Source organism: Myotis davidii, unplaced genomic scaffold (assembly GCF_000327345.1).
Source record: "Myotis davidii unplaced genomic scaffold, ASM32734v1 scaffold104, whole genome shotgun sequence".
Lineage (NCBI taxonomy): Eukaryota > Metazoa > Chordata > Mammalia > Chiroptera > Vespertilionidae > Myotis > Myotis davidii.
The window spans coordinates 1,452,981-1,467,816 of record NW_006296625.1 but is presented as its reverse complement, the minus strand read 5'-3'; the positions used below and the strand labels follow the sequence as shown (position 1 = coordinate 1,467,816).

Sequence of the window (14,836 nt, the reverse complement as noted above, 5' to 3'; positions counted from 1 at the left end):
CTCTCTCACATCAATGTTTCTCTCTCTCTCTCTCTCTCTCTCTCTCTCTCTCTCTCTCTCTCTCCCTCCCTTCCTCACTCTCTCTAAAGATCAGTAGAAAAAAATATCCTAAGGTGAGGATAAAAAAGAAAAAGAAAAAGATGAAAACATGCAGTGGAAGTCTAAAAACAGTAAACCGTAGTTCTTTTTGTTCCCAAGAGACTATTCTAAGTGCTTCCAAAAATCATGTCACTCAAGAGGGAGTGAATGTGCAGCACAAAAGATTCCTGACCATTTAGCCAGAGTATGACGGTCCTTCTTGAGTGAAGACTCCATGTCGTCAGGGCCAGGTGATTTGAGATGTTGCTATCAAAATGCTTAGGCTTCCTACTGGTCTGACCTGCTGTTACCCGTTCTCTCTGACACACTCATGCAGGTAAGTCTGAGTCCATGTTACTCTATTCAACCCAACTCCATCTCCGTGTTCCCAAAGGGGACCTCTTGCTTGGCACGCACTCTGCCCTTCAACTTGGCCACCGTCATCTCTCAAAGGGTCCTCTCCAGGATCAAGGCCATGGCTAACATGGGTTCCCCATGCCCCCAAATTGTAATGTTTTCCATTTTACCACAAATTCTAGGGGCCCTCTGCTTACTATGCCCCAGATGTCGGATATACCCCTCAGTTTCACTGTGGAAGTCAGTTTTGCTCGACAGTTATTGCCCAGCTTCTAGCTACAAGGGCACAATGACCTTTACAGACAGAAGAAGTGAGCAGCCTATTTTCTGGTTATTGGCAGGAAGAAACGAAGCCCAGTGTTCACTAGCTCTCAATTCCAGCAAATATCTGAGGGTGCTGAAAGCTGAAGAAAAAGGTCCAAGAGTAGCTGCCAGACTACTATACTTTATAGTAAGTATAGTATGAATTTGAAAGGCTTTTCAATTTCCTGAATTTTTTTCTCTTCAAGACCATGCAGTTCAGATACGAAGGATTTTTTACTACAAAGTGAGGGGGAGAAAGGAGAGCTGGGGGCTGGGGGTGTCCCAGGTTGACATTTTGGTTCTTGCACAGGCTAGCCTGAGTGTTATGAATCCATAAAACCAGAGCAACTTGTAGTCTAGACAAAGGGCCAGACAGTACCCAATTATGCTTTATCGGTCATATGGTCTCTGTTGAAATCACTCTACTCTGCACTGTAACATGGGAGCAACCATAGAGCACACATAAATGAGTGTAGATATGTTCCAATAAAACTTTATTTACAAAAAATAAGGATTGAGTTGGCTTTGGCCCCCCTCTAGTTTGCTGACCCCTGGTCTAGATAAGAAGAGCCATGAGGAAGTGCCTTGAGACTGGGAATCAATGAAACATTGTGAACTGGCCTGGGAAAAAGAGGCAGAAGGACTTGGTGGTCTCTACATGCTTATTAAGTTTAATCTAATCTATGCATTGCTTCGCAGAAAGGAATGTTTGAGCAAATCATTCTAGAGTAAAATTGGGACTTTTAGAATACATTTAATGATTAAGATTAGAATAATGACAAAGAAAAAGCTAAAGGAGCTCATTACCACTCAACCAGCATTACATGAAATGTTGAAGGGAATTCTTTAAGAAGAGGGAGAGGAGCCCTGACCAGTTTGGCTCAGTGGATAGAGCGTCGGCCTGCGGACTGAAAGGTCCCAGGTTCAATTCCAGCCAAGGGCATGTACCTTGGTTGCGGGCACATCCCCAGTAGGAGGTGTGCAGGAAGCAGCTGATCGATGTTTCTAACTCTCTATCCCTCTCCCTTCCTCTCTGTAAAAAATCAACAAAATATATTTTTAAAAAAAGAAGAGGGAGAGGAAGAAGAAGAAAAGGGAGGAAGAAGAAGAGGAAGAGCAGGAAGTGGAAGAGGAAGAAGAGAAGAAAGATAAAAAATATGAAAAATAAATGGCAATAAATACATATCTATTAACAATAGAATCTAAAAACCAAAATAAACAAACAAGGAATATAATGAACAAAATAAACTGATGAATAAAACAGAACCAGAGGCATGGACATGGAACAGACTGACAAATCTCGGTGGGAAGTGGAGTAAGGGGGCAGGAAGAGATTAACCAAAGATCTTACATGCATTACCTATGGACACAGACAAAATAGTGGTGAAGGCCTGGGATGGGGTGGAAACCAGGTGGAAGAGGGTAGTGGGGGGATCTAAGGGGGAAATTCATAATACTCTCATGATGTCAGGTGATACTTTATAGTATAACCCTATGAGAAGGGTACTATTGTCATCTCCATTTTGCAGATAATGAAACTAAGCACAGAGAGGTTAAGTAACTTGCTTGGGGTTAAACATATTGCTCTACTATTGTTTTAATATGAAGATCTTGCCGAAACCGGTTTGGCTCAGTGGATAGAGCGTCGGCCTGCGGACTGAGGGGTCCCGGGTTCGATTCTGGTCAGGGGCATGTGCCTTGGTTGCGGGCACATCCCCGGTGGGGAGTGTGCGGGAGGCAGCTGATCGATGTTTCTCTCATCGATGTTTCTAGCTCTCTATCTCTCTCCTTTCCTCTCTGTGAAAACTCAATAAAATATATTAAAAAAATATGAAGATCTTAATATTTTAACATAAAATAACAACAGAAAAGATACTTTGATATGAAATGGCTCTTTTTACTCATATGTGCCTGGTATATAATAGGTGCTCAATAAAATTTTGCTAAGTGAATGGTCTGTTCTTACAGGTGTTAGAAGGTCCTTTGGAGGACCAACAGAAGGCTGAGGAGTGAATTGCACTCTCATTGTCTTTTTCTCCTCATGAGGGTGAATTGCACCACTGGAGCTGATAAAGCAGCAAAGAGCAAAAGGCCCTAAAGCCAATCTTCTCTGATGCTGTTGGGAACTAGGAGGGTAGGAATCTAAGAAGAAAACCTGTTGCGCACAAAGCTGATATGCCCCAGTACTACCACTAGAGGGAGACAAAGATTCATCACAAATCTAAACTGGCACCTGCTCTTGAAACTGAAGGAAGTCTGCTCACAGTTTTCTGAGCACGAAGAAATAACTAAAGCAAAGTTAAACTCTGAATATATTATATCTATCTATCCATCCATCTATCTATCTATCTATCCATCTATCTATCTATCTATCTATCTATACATACACAAACACATGTGCACTTATAAGGAAATGTAGGTGCATTTGCTGTGCTGCCATGAGTTATAAAATCTTGCAAAAGTCTTGTTCCAGCCCTCTAAGTCTGGGTCAGACATTGCATGTGGATATGCAGAGATAAGAGTGATTAGAAAACAGAGGCGGCAGTGACTGTTGCTGCCACCAAACAGATGGAAGGGCCCGGACGGCAGCCAAGCCAGGTGCAGTGTGGAGAGGGCCCAGCCGACCGTGAACTGAAGAGGCAGATTGATTGACTGTAAAGACAGCCGCCCTTCCCAAGCTTGGCTGCGCACTGGAATCAGCCAGGGAGCTCTAACAATGCCACCACCTGGGTTTCATCTCTAGGAATTCTGTTTTAGTTAACCCAGGTGTGGTCCAGAGCGGGTATAAGACTCTTCAGGAGATTCTAACGTGCAGCTCGGGTTGAGAACTACTGACACGGACGTGGGGTTGGATGGAGAGGGCAGAACCATCCGCATACTCCCTGCTTCCGTGCAAAGAATGATTTGGGTTTTGCATACGAGTCACACAAATCACACCCTGGAGGCAGAGCGTCAGTGTGTCTCGGTGTCCTGCTTTCAATCATAGCCTAAGTGCTTCCTAACCCCCTCCCCTACATCAGGCCTGAGGTTTTCATGCAAGAAGTTCAATTAGTTTTTTAAACAACGACCTTTGGAGGGAAGGGGGTGCTGAGTGACCATTCACTCATTCATTCAACAGATAATCACTTGGCACCTTCTGTGGTGTGCTGGGCACTGTTCTAGGCACTGAGGAGCAGTGACTCCGCAGAGTTGAAGGGGCCCCCAGCATCACTTGGCCTGCCGCTTCTTCCCTCTGCAGCCCTGGTGGAGAGCAGCAGTCACTGCACAGGAGCCCTGATGGGATGCTAGAGCCCAATAGGTCTGAGTTTGGAGCTCTTTAGATGAGTTCAGTGAGGCTGCTCCCCAAAGTGATGCCAAAAAAGTGATGCCAAGAATTTATTCATTCATTCAGTCATCAGACATTTATTGAATGCCTACTATGAGCTGCGCTCTGTGCTAGATGTCAGCGATACATCGATGAAGAAATAAACCCTGCTGTTTGAGCACTTCCAGTCTAGCAGGCAGACAGACAAGCAGGCAGACAGTCCTAATTCACCTTTGAATGGAAGGTGGTGGGAAGCCACCTTCCATTTCAGTAGCTTGATGGGGAGTGTGGACCAGGAGGGTTTACCCCAGGTCCATAGAGGTGATAGGAAATGCTTGCCGGAGGAGAGCACAGCCCTTTACTCATTCTGCACCCACACCTCCTTGGTATATTACCAAATTTCTCCAGGCTGCAGACGTGGAGAAATAGAGAGAGTAGGAGGGAAGGTGAGAGACACATTGACTGGCTTGCAACTGAGGTACATGCCCTTGACCAGAATCAAATCCAGGACCCTTTGGTTCGAAGGCCAACGCTCTATCCACTGAGCCAAACCGGCTAGGACCCAGAGCTTACATTTTTGGTGTGGATCTCCTCTTCTTACTCTTTGTTGGCTAGTTGGGTTGACTCACTCTACTGACATGCATTCCATATCGCTCTCTTTTCCAGTTTGGAAAACTCTATCCCTTGATTTCTGACTCTCTGTGGGAAACATAGCATCTATGGCGTCACTTAGGGAAGTGGCCCTTAAAAGCAAGGGTCTCAGGGCTCAGTCTTGAGGTGGCTCAGAGCCTTTGGTCACCTAATCTTTCCCAAAGTAGCCCTCTCTCGCCTTTTAGAGATGGGTTCTGGGATGGTGTTGATCATGGAAAAACTCAGCAGATAAATAGGACTATGGAACTTGATAATTTAGATCGGTATTAAAGGAAGAGGGAGAGAGAAAAACATTGATCGAGTGGTTCTTGCATACTCCCTACTGGGGATCGAGCCCACAACCCAGGCATGTGCTCTGACCAGAATCGAACCAGTGAACTCTTGGCGCGTGGGATGATGCTCAACCGACTGAGCCACGCCGGCCAGGGTTCTTATGATTTTCTTGGTAACATTTTCCTTTCTCTAGTTCACTTTATTATAATACAGTATACAATACGTATACAAAATATGTGTTGATTGACAGTATATGTTATCGGGAAGGCTTCTGGTCAGCAGCAGGCTATTAGTAGTTACAGTTTTTGGGAGTCAAAACCTATATACGGGTTTTGGACTGTGGGGTGGTGGTGGTGGTGGTGTCAGTGTCCCTAATGCCCTAGTTGTCCAAGGGTCACATGGATAGTATTTAGATTCCGAAAACCCTTCTAAAGTAGTTACAGAATTACAAATCCAGTATTCCTTCACCTTCCTTTTATCTCAGATTGGGCTCCCAGCCAGGAGGGTCTGGGTGTACTGACCTGTCTCATTTTCTTGCTTTCAGCTCGTGGTAGACAAGTAATTGAGTTTCATCCATATGCGGTCTAACAGATGTTCTTACTGCAGGAGCAAGCCGGTATCTCGCTTGGCTGACCCAGGGATCAGGAAAGTTCTGTGGCCACACTGTTGCCACCACGGGGAGTAGGGCTGTTCTGCTAGTGCTCGTTATTATTGTGTTTTATATTCAGAATCCAGTAGACTCTCCTGTGCATTTTGTTGGGTTATCTTTTCTTTTTAAATTAAAAAACTTTTTGTTGTTGTTAGGTTTTCCCCCAAAGAGTTTAAGGGTAGTAAAACCCAAGCGAGAACTTCTGGATCCACGCAACTCTGCAATGGTGAGCGTCCCTCCTAGGATTTTGTGAACACGGACACAGTAACTAAGCTCGGGGATTTTATTTTCCTAGGAATATAAAATTCTAGTAATAAATAGATAGATAAAGTGCTTATACATGCTGATTGCTCTTGAATACGTTCAGTCACGGCAATGAATAGGAGATTCAGTTTAAATGATAACTGAATAAATGGTTAAAAGTTAGATGCTGCAAAGTACATCTTCAGTGAAAACACCGGTTTAATGTGGCCTCAGAGCCAAGTGTGGCCACAATTAGCTTCAAATTAGAAATACACAAAAAAGATTATTCCAGGGAGCATATTAGCTGATTTTAAAAATATGTGCTAAATGATCCATAAAATGTTCTCCCAGCAGCATCCTTTCCTGTAACATGTTGCAGACGTGGTTGTCAAGAATGCCTTCCTCGTGACTTACAGACGCCTCACCTCTGCTGAACAGCCGCGATGCCATCCGCACAATGAAGAGCTGGTGATGATGAAACAGCTTGTCGTTTTAATAACAACCCGCAATGTCAAACATGTGCCTCTCCTTCTCTATTCGTGTCAGATGTATGAAGTGTGATTTGAGAAGAATTCAGGGTTGAGAATACCTGTCAGGGCGTGGTCAAGAGAATGGCCCGGTCCATGCCTTTCCCAATAGGAAGAACACCAGGGCAAGGAAACTGGGCAACCTCATCACCTCACCGAGGGGTACAGCGAGGACGGATTTGCATAACCCTCCTCCAACACGCCGGTGTGTCAGCGGTGGTTCTCTCCGCTGATCAGGTCGGAGCCGTTTTAGAAGAGCTGACGAGCTTTGCTAGTTAGGAAGAAATTCTTGACAACTCACCTATGTTTCTGTTAGAGTGAAAGATTCTGGTAGATAATGTTAGAAATTACACTCTGGCTTTAAGCCTTTCTGCCTGTACTGAATTTTTCTCCAAAGCCACTGGGGGCCTCCTTGTGGTCACTTTTGAAGGACCTCGCCAGTCTTTATCTCCTTGACCTCTTGGCAGCATTTACAGTCGGCCGTGGAGTGCCTCCTGATCGGAACACGCCTCTTCCACATGCTCTCTTCGTGCCCATCTGTCTGGCTGCTTCGAGTCTGGCTCCATCAGAGGCTTCTTCCTTTTGCTTCTCCTCTCATTCTTGTGAGCCTTAGATTCTGTGTCGACCGTCGTCCCTCTTGACTCCCACACTCTCCCTGGGGTGATTCTTCTGTAACTTACCTATTTCTGTGCTGATGTCTACCAAGTTTGTCTTCTGGGCCTCAGATCTAGGAAGCCACCTGCCTGCTGGGCCCCACTGAACCCCCCAAACTCAATGCTTGCAACAATGCATTATCTCCCCCAGGCACCTACAAGTATCACCCTCGATTCCTCCTGATCTTTCCCTCGGTCCTCTCAACCAGCAAATGTTCAAGCCCTATTATTGTTTACAGCTGAGGAGCTCTGAAATCCATCCTTCACTACTCTTCACCCTGGCTGTCTGGCTCAGGCTCCCGGAAGGTCCAATCTGTTCTTCACACTGCAATCAGAGTAATCTTTCCAGGTGTTAGAATGAAGCACCAGTCGGATCAATTTATTTCTGTACTGAATAGTCCCCACGCCTTCCTCTTGTTATAATGGTTCCTGTTCCTCCTTTCAGTCTACCCTCTCCTTCCTATATCCTTCATCCTCCTCCAGCTCACATGCTTTCTAATGCCGCATTCACCTCTGGCTTTTGACCACTGCAGTTCCCTCTGCCTAAATGCACACTCCTTCAATAACCTGCCTAGAGCCTACGCATCTACCAGATCTCTGCTTGGATACCCCTTCTTCCAGGAAGCCTTCCTGAATGCCACCTCCCATGTAAGTGCCCACATTATGTCTGCCCGAATAGCCTGGACGTCTATGATTTCAGTGAATTGTTGCTCTGAACCCTAATTGACTCTACTTTTCTAGCTGCCCTTCGCACTAAACAGGGATCCATCTTTCTTGTTAATGTTTACCCCTCTGCCTGGTGTAGAGTAGAAGCTCAACATATATATATATATTTTGAGTGCATAAATTGATCCCCTGGGAGAAACTTTAACAAGTTGTAGGCAGGCTTCTGTGTGGGTACGGAGAGGACAGGTAACTTCTACCTCTCACTGTCCTCTTACTTCTTGGGATGGTTCCTGCAGAAGCAGCAAACTCAGCCAGAGGAGAGATCTTCTTGGAACATTGCTTCACAGTTGGGTGAAAGACATTGCTCTTCTCACCTTGAGTGACATTACTCTGAGTGATTCCTCAGCGCAGGTAGTGAGGAGGTAACTCCAAGGGCTAAGAGCAACTGCTTTGGGGGGAAGTGGGTGCAGGCCAGCTTATCAGTAAATGGTTGGAAGTTGGGAGCACCCCTTCAGAAGAAGGAAAGAAGTGCTCCTCTCACGTGATGCTCATAGGCCTCAGAAAGGAGAGAGTCTGGCGCGAGTGGAGGATGGGCAGTGGAGGCACTAAGAAGCCTTGGCCCTAGACACCTGGTTGTAATACGTAGCATTTACGTAGTGCTTACCATGTGCCCAGCACCGTCCTAAGTGCTCTGCAAATGTTAATTCATGTAATCCTCACCACAACCCTACGAGGTCAATACTATCACCATCTTCACTTCACCAACAAGAAAGCAAAGCACAGAGAAATGGCCTGGGCCACCAGGGCTGCACAGAGGCCGCTGTGTCCTTGGGCTACCTCTCCTGGGCAGCTCTGGTGCCAGGGTAAAGTCGGGCTGTAGCTTTAACTACAGAATTCTTTGAGTTGTCACTCAAGACCTTATTTATTCCCTTGATTCTCGAGAAGGCTGGTTTAGTCCGAGAAATAAAAGGTTGCATACAAGTGAAATGTAGCCGGCGTGGTGATGACTGCATAGAGATACTAGGAGAACATGATAGAGTCAATGGCTGTTCCGTGATTTCTCTGCGGAAGAATGAGCAATCTCCATTGGGTTGCTTTGGTTATCTTCACAGGAAGTGAAGATATCTTCACAGGAAGAACAGGTTGTACATTAATCTGATTCATTTCTTGATGACTGGCAGACAACATGGTTGTCTAAAACAAGTGGATGATTAACCAAAGAACTTATATGCATATATGCAAAACCCATGGACATAGATAATAGTGTGGTGAAGGTCTGGGGAGGGGGCAGGAGGGGGGAGGAGGGAGTCAATGGGGGGATAAAAGGAGACATCTGTAATACTTTCAACAATAAAAACAAACAAACAAACAAACAAACAAACAAATAAATAAATAGAATATGGAAGGCAAAGGTGCAATAGTAACCCTGAAACAATAGTCAGGAAATTGTCTAACTTTTACTGCTTCCATTTCTGTGGCATTTAAAAAAAAGGTCTGTAGAGGTACATTGCCCCAAAATTTTAATAGTGTTTTAGGAAGAAATTGTGGGTAATCTCTGAGCATCCAGGTAGTCGTCCTGTATGGTGTCTCTTTACTTCTTTTTGTTTGTATCTTGGAAAAATGCCTCTTGGATTTTTAATCAGACTATGACTCTTCATTCATAAAATAAAAACATATTTCAAAACTCAAAAAAAGCAAATTAAATCATAACATACCACAACAGACTTGTTAGAAAGATTAAAATGAAAATCTAATAATACCAAGTATTGACAAGGATGCAGAGATACTAGATCACTGATACATTTTGGGTGGGAATATAAAACCGTAGGGCCACTCTGGCAGTTTCTTAAAATATTAAACATATACTTTTCATACAACCCACAAATAACTCCTGGGTATTTTCCCCCAAAGATATAAAACCTGAAAAAGAAATCACACACACACACACACACACACACACACACACACACACACAGCGTGGCCAGTGTGGCTCAGTGGTTGAGTATTGACCCATGAACCAGGAGGTCATAGTTTGATTCCCAGTCAGGGCACATGTGTGGTTGCAGGCTCAATTTGCAGTGGATGTGTGTGTGCAGGAGGCAGCAGGTTAATGAATCTCTCTCATCATTGATGTTTCTATCTCTCTTCCGCTCTCTCTGAAATCAATAAAATTATATAAAAAAACAACAACACACAAAATAAAACAAGTGGAGGAGAGAACAATTGTTCTTTTTTTAAGAAAAGATGTTTTTATTGATATCAGAGAGGAAGGGAGAGGGAGAGAGAGATAGAAACATCAATGATGGGAGAGGATCATTGATTGGCGGCCTCCTACATGCCCCCCACTGGGGATCGAGCCTGCAACCGGGGCAAGTGCCCTTGACTGGAACTGAACCGGGGACCCTTTAGTCCACAGACCGATGCTCTATCTGCAGAGCCAAACTCACTAGGGCAGAACAATTGTGCTTGATGATCTTAAGTGTAGTTCTGATCTGACATGTAGTAATTCTATAAAAAAATACTGGTAAGAAGCAGGTAAGCTTTGCATTGCAATGTTTTAACAGGCAAAGCTCTTTCTCCAGCTGCCTAAACCTTGACACATGCTTGTATGTTGCCTTGGTGTGCATATCTGAGAATTTATCTAGCCACTTTGGTACAGGAAAACAAATACAAAAATTTCTTTTGCATTTAAAAAATATTCTGCGACCCTTCTACAAATATAACATTGTATTGAACATGACTTAAAACTTACTCAAACAAACACACATGTTAATTTTTGTGTGGAATTTTGCCCAAGATTCACACTTATGTAATATTTACACAATGCTAAGTGCACACTTGAAAGGTAAGTCAGTCAACCTGTTCAGATAGTCCCAAATAGCCAGATGTTTAATATTGTGAAGGAACATATCCAGGTAATAAATGAGCTTATTTTTAACCTGAAAAGTTTGATATTGTGCCTGAGAAAATATTTTTCAGTGATACAAAAACAGGTGTTTTGCTACGAGTTATGGACTGAATTGTGTACCCCCTCCTCCCCCAAATTTGTATGTTAAATCCCTAACCCTTGGTACCTTAGAATGTGACTATATTTGGAGATGGGAGCTTTAAAGAGAAGATTAAGTTAAAATGAAATTGTTAGGGTCGGCCCTAGTCCAATCGGACTGTTATTATAAGAACGGGGAAATTTGGGCACAGATAAGTGGGTGCACGAAGGGAAGACCATGTGAGGACACTGTGCGAAGACAGTCATCTGGATGCCAAAAAGAGAGGCCTCAGAAGAAAGCCACCCCGCTGACCCCCCTGGATCTTGGACTTTGAGCCTCCAGAATTGTGGGAACATAAGCTCCTGCTGGTTAAGCCACACGCTCTGTGGTATTTTGTTATGGCAACCCTAACAAATAAATATCCACGACACAGTGAACAGTGAGTGTGTAGAATGTTCAAGAGTTTATCAATTTGCTTGTCAATCTGTTTACTTCCCTGCTAATTTCATCTTTCTATTTATAAATTAATTTCTGAGTGGAAAAAAGACACTTAACATTGTTTGAATTAGACCATCAGCAAGCTATAAAACGTTTGTTAAAAATAAGTACAGTCTTCACTCCCAGAAATGAGTTTGAAAACACATTTCCAGTAACTTTGTACATTCCCACTAACTAATATTTTGAGAATAATCTGTGGTAATCTTGGAGAAACTATGTAAAACTCAGTATTCTTTTGTCTTTTAATACACATTTTGGAAATGTCTAATAGCCATTGCTCAGTACTATAAAATATGATGTCATTCTTTGAAAAATGTCTCAAAATGCGTTCGGGTAATAGAATCCAGACAAGTTGAGAGTGGTCTTAATCATCTCATTACCTGAGAATCTTTACTCTCAAAAACATGCCCTGGCTGGTGTGGCTCAGTTGGTTGGGTGTCGTCCGTGCAACAAAAGGTTGCTGGTTCAATTTCCATTTAGGACACATGCTGGTGTTGTGGGCTCAGTCCCTGGTAGGGGGCCTGCAGGAGGCAGCCAATCGATGGCTCACTCTCACATCGATGTTTTTCTCTCCCTCTGCCCTCCTCTCCAACAACAAAAATCTTAAAAAAAACCACCTAGCTAATGGAAGATGCTTAATAAATATTTTTTTAAAAAATATATTTTTATTAGCCGAAACCGGTTTGGCTCAGTGGATAGAACGTCGGCCTGCGGACTGAAAGGTCCCAGGTTCGATTCCGGTCAAGGGCATGTATCTGTACACCCCTCACCGGGGAGCCCACAACCTGGGGATGTGCCCTTGAGTGGAATTGAACCTGACCCTTCAGTCCACAGGCCAACGCTCTCTCCACTGAGCCAAATCGGCTAGGGCTAGTAAATATTTTTAAAGAATTCCTACTTTGTTCTTTGGGAAGGTAATGAGATTATTTTCCCTGCTGTCATCCTTGCAGTGGAATACATATTTCCTGTTACACATTTTAATTTTAATTTGACTTTAAGAAAAACTATTGTTATTGTAAAAGCTACTGGGAGACAAAGTCATGTTCAGGTAGTTACAGTCAATAATCAAACAACCAAAAATAACAAGGAGAATGCCAAAACAAAGCCGCTATTTTAGAGATGAATGATGAGAGGAAATCATTGATCAGCTGCCTCCTGCACTCCCCCTACTGGGGATCAAGCCTGCAACCTGGCATGTGCCCGTGATCAGAATCAAACCTGGGCCAAACCAGCTACGGCAGAACCCAATAATTTTAAATGGAACTTAGACGTGAGGAAAACACCACACTATCTGCAATAGTGTCAACAATATAAAATAAAAAAAGATGAGTTTGTTAAAGTGACTAATTCAGTTTTACTTAAATAAAATCAAGTTGTAAAATAACCAACTTATAACTGTGGAAAAATAATGTGTATTTCAAAACTGCTAAAATAAAATGTTTAATAAAAACATAATAAAACAAAAAGCACTAATCAGAATCAGATATGGAGGAGAAAAACATTCCCCCTCAAGTGTCATGAAGCAGCAATCAGAAAGCTTCCAAAATCTACATGTAAGTGACGAAGTTCTGTTAAAAATAAAATCCAAGAAAGAATTCTGAAAAAAAAGGGAATTCTGCAAAGGACTTTACAAAAATCAGTCAAGTTTCTAGAGGAAGGTATAAGGAATTAATCCTAAACTGCTGCTAAACTGCTTAGCTGGCAGAACAAACCTATTTCATTTTCTTTCTTGCTGCTCACGATTCTTTTTATAATTTGTGAGGCAAACGTACAAAGTTTCTGCAGGTCTTGGGAAATGACACAAACTGTATTAAGTATGACTTTTAGGAAACCTAATCTGCTCCCATTAGATAAGATTTTACTATTCTTGCTGGAAATAAGACTCATCTGTTATGAATTGCCCTACCTTTGCTTTAGGGCAGCGATTTTCAACCTTTTTCATCTCAGGGCACACAAGCTAATTACTAAAATTCTGTGGCACACCAAAACATATGTTTTGCTGATCTGACAAAAAAGTATAATTTTGATGGAATTACAAAAAAGTAATAATAGTAGTAATTACTTACCCTTTTTGCTCCAAAGTGACTTTGTAAAAAAAAAAAAAATCAGAAGCCCATACTTGTATATCAGGATTTCTGGTACCAAGAATTAACCAATGCATCCTTATTATGTGATATGACCAATAAGATGCAACTCTATTACATGACCTATGTATTTGTGGTTCAAGACAGGGCATTCACACTGGATGGCTATTGTGTTGGCTGTTGTCATTTTAAAAAAAATATATATTTTTATTGATTTCAGAGAGGAAGGGAGAGGGGAGAGAGAGATAGAAACATCAATGATGAGAGAGAATCATTGACTGACTGTCTCCTGCATGCCCCCCACTGGGGATCAAACCTGCAGCACTGGTATGGACCCTTGACCAGAATTGAACCTGGGACCCTTGAATCTGCAGGCTGACACTCTATCCACTGAGCCAAACCAGCTAGGGTGGCTGTTGTCATTTTAAAAAAAAATTGACAATTTAAGGGAAAAGAGATCAGTGTCTCTGAATAATCAGGTATTGCATGTTTTAGAAATTCTTGTGGTACACTGGTTGACAATTGCTGCTTTAGGGTCTTTGATAGATATGATGAATGAATGTAAAGAATTTCATGGTGACTTCTAGATCAGCAATGTCCAATGGAACTTTCTGCTATGATGGAAATGTACTATATCTTCTCTGCCCAATATAGTGGCCACTTATCACCTAAATATAGGGAATGCTACCAATGAACTGAATTTTAAATTTTCTTAACAAAATACATTTTATTTAATTTTAATTAATTTAAATAGCCTCACGTGGCCAGTGGCTACCATATTGGGCAGTGCAGTTCTAGATCCTTTATATCCCTTTAACTGAAGGCCTCAGGCATCATTTTACTGCATTTCCTTGGGTTTTCTGGGATTAACTATTATCCAAGGCTTCTAGGTTCCCAGGGGATAGGGTGATCATATAATTGTCCAAACCTGGATACTTTTCGAGAGATAGGGAGTGTTACTCCAATTATGGCGAGGCAAGAGGCATAATCTGGGTTATCCAGGGCACACAGAAGGCTGTTCCCCCCACCCACAGGGATTGCTGCTTGAAGATTCTATTGGGAAGTCACTGGACTTTTCAGACTGCTGTTACAGATCAGGTTTAAGCAGCTCTTTGGGGCACACATGTCATCATACCATGATTTTCTTTGCCCCCACAAATCTTTATAAATTCATTTCTGCTTTCCGGTGACTTCCAACCATGAAGTAAAGGAATGTCTAACATGAGGCTAAATGACCAACTCAAAACAGAAGTAGATAATCAATCATACTGATTTGAGTTTAGACCAAAGTATCTGAATAGCTAATTGGGCTCATTGTTAAGTTTTCCCTGGCTTTTGGGTAAGAAGCCAAAGAGAGCCGAAAAGATCAGAGGTATTTCTTTGCAGTGTAGTCACTCAGCATTCCCGGATGGACACAACTTCTCCCAAAGGGATTAAAGTGGGCAGGCTCAGCATGAGGCAGTTCATTTAGTCCAGATTCTGAATTTTCTGTCGGGAGTGGATCCCAGAAATAAGTTGCTTTGGGTCCTCGCTTACCTTTCCGCAGTCGGTTGAGGAAGCATA

At 42.7% G+C, this 14,836-nt stretch overlaps 1 protein-coding gene across 1 annotated transcript in view; it reads right to left on the bottom strand.

Moving 5' to 3' along the window:
• Window positions 1-14,836, bottom strand: part of KCNQ5 (potassium voltage-gated channel subfamily Q member 5) — a 185,473-nt gene that overhangs the window by 14,060 nt on the left and 156,577 nt on the right. The window lies entirely within an intron of this gene.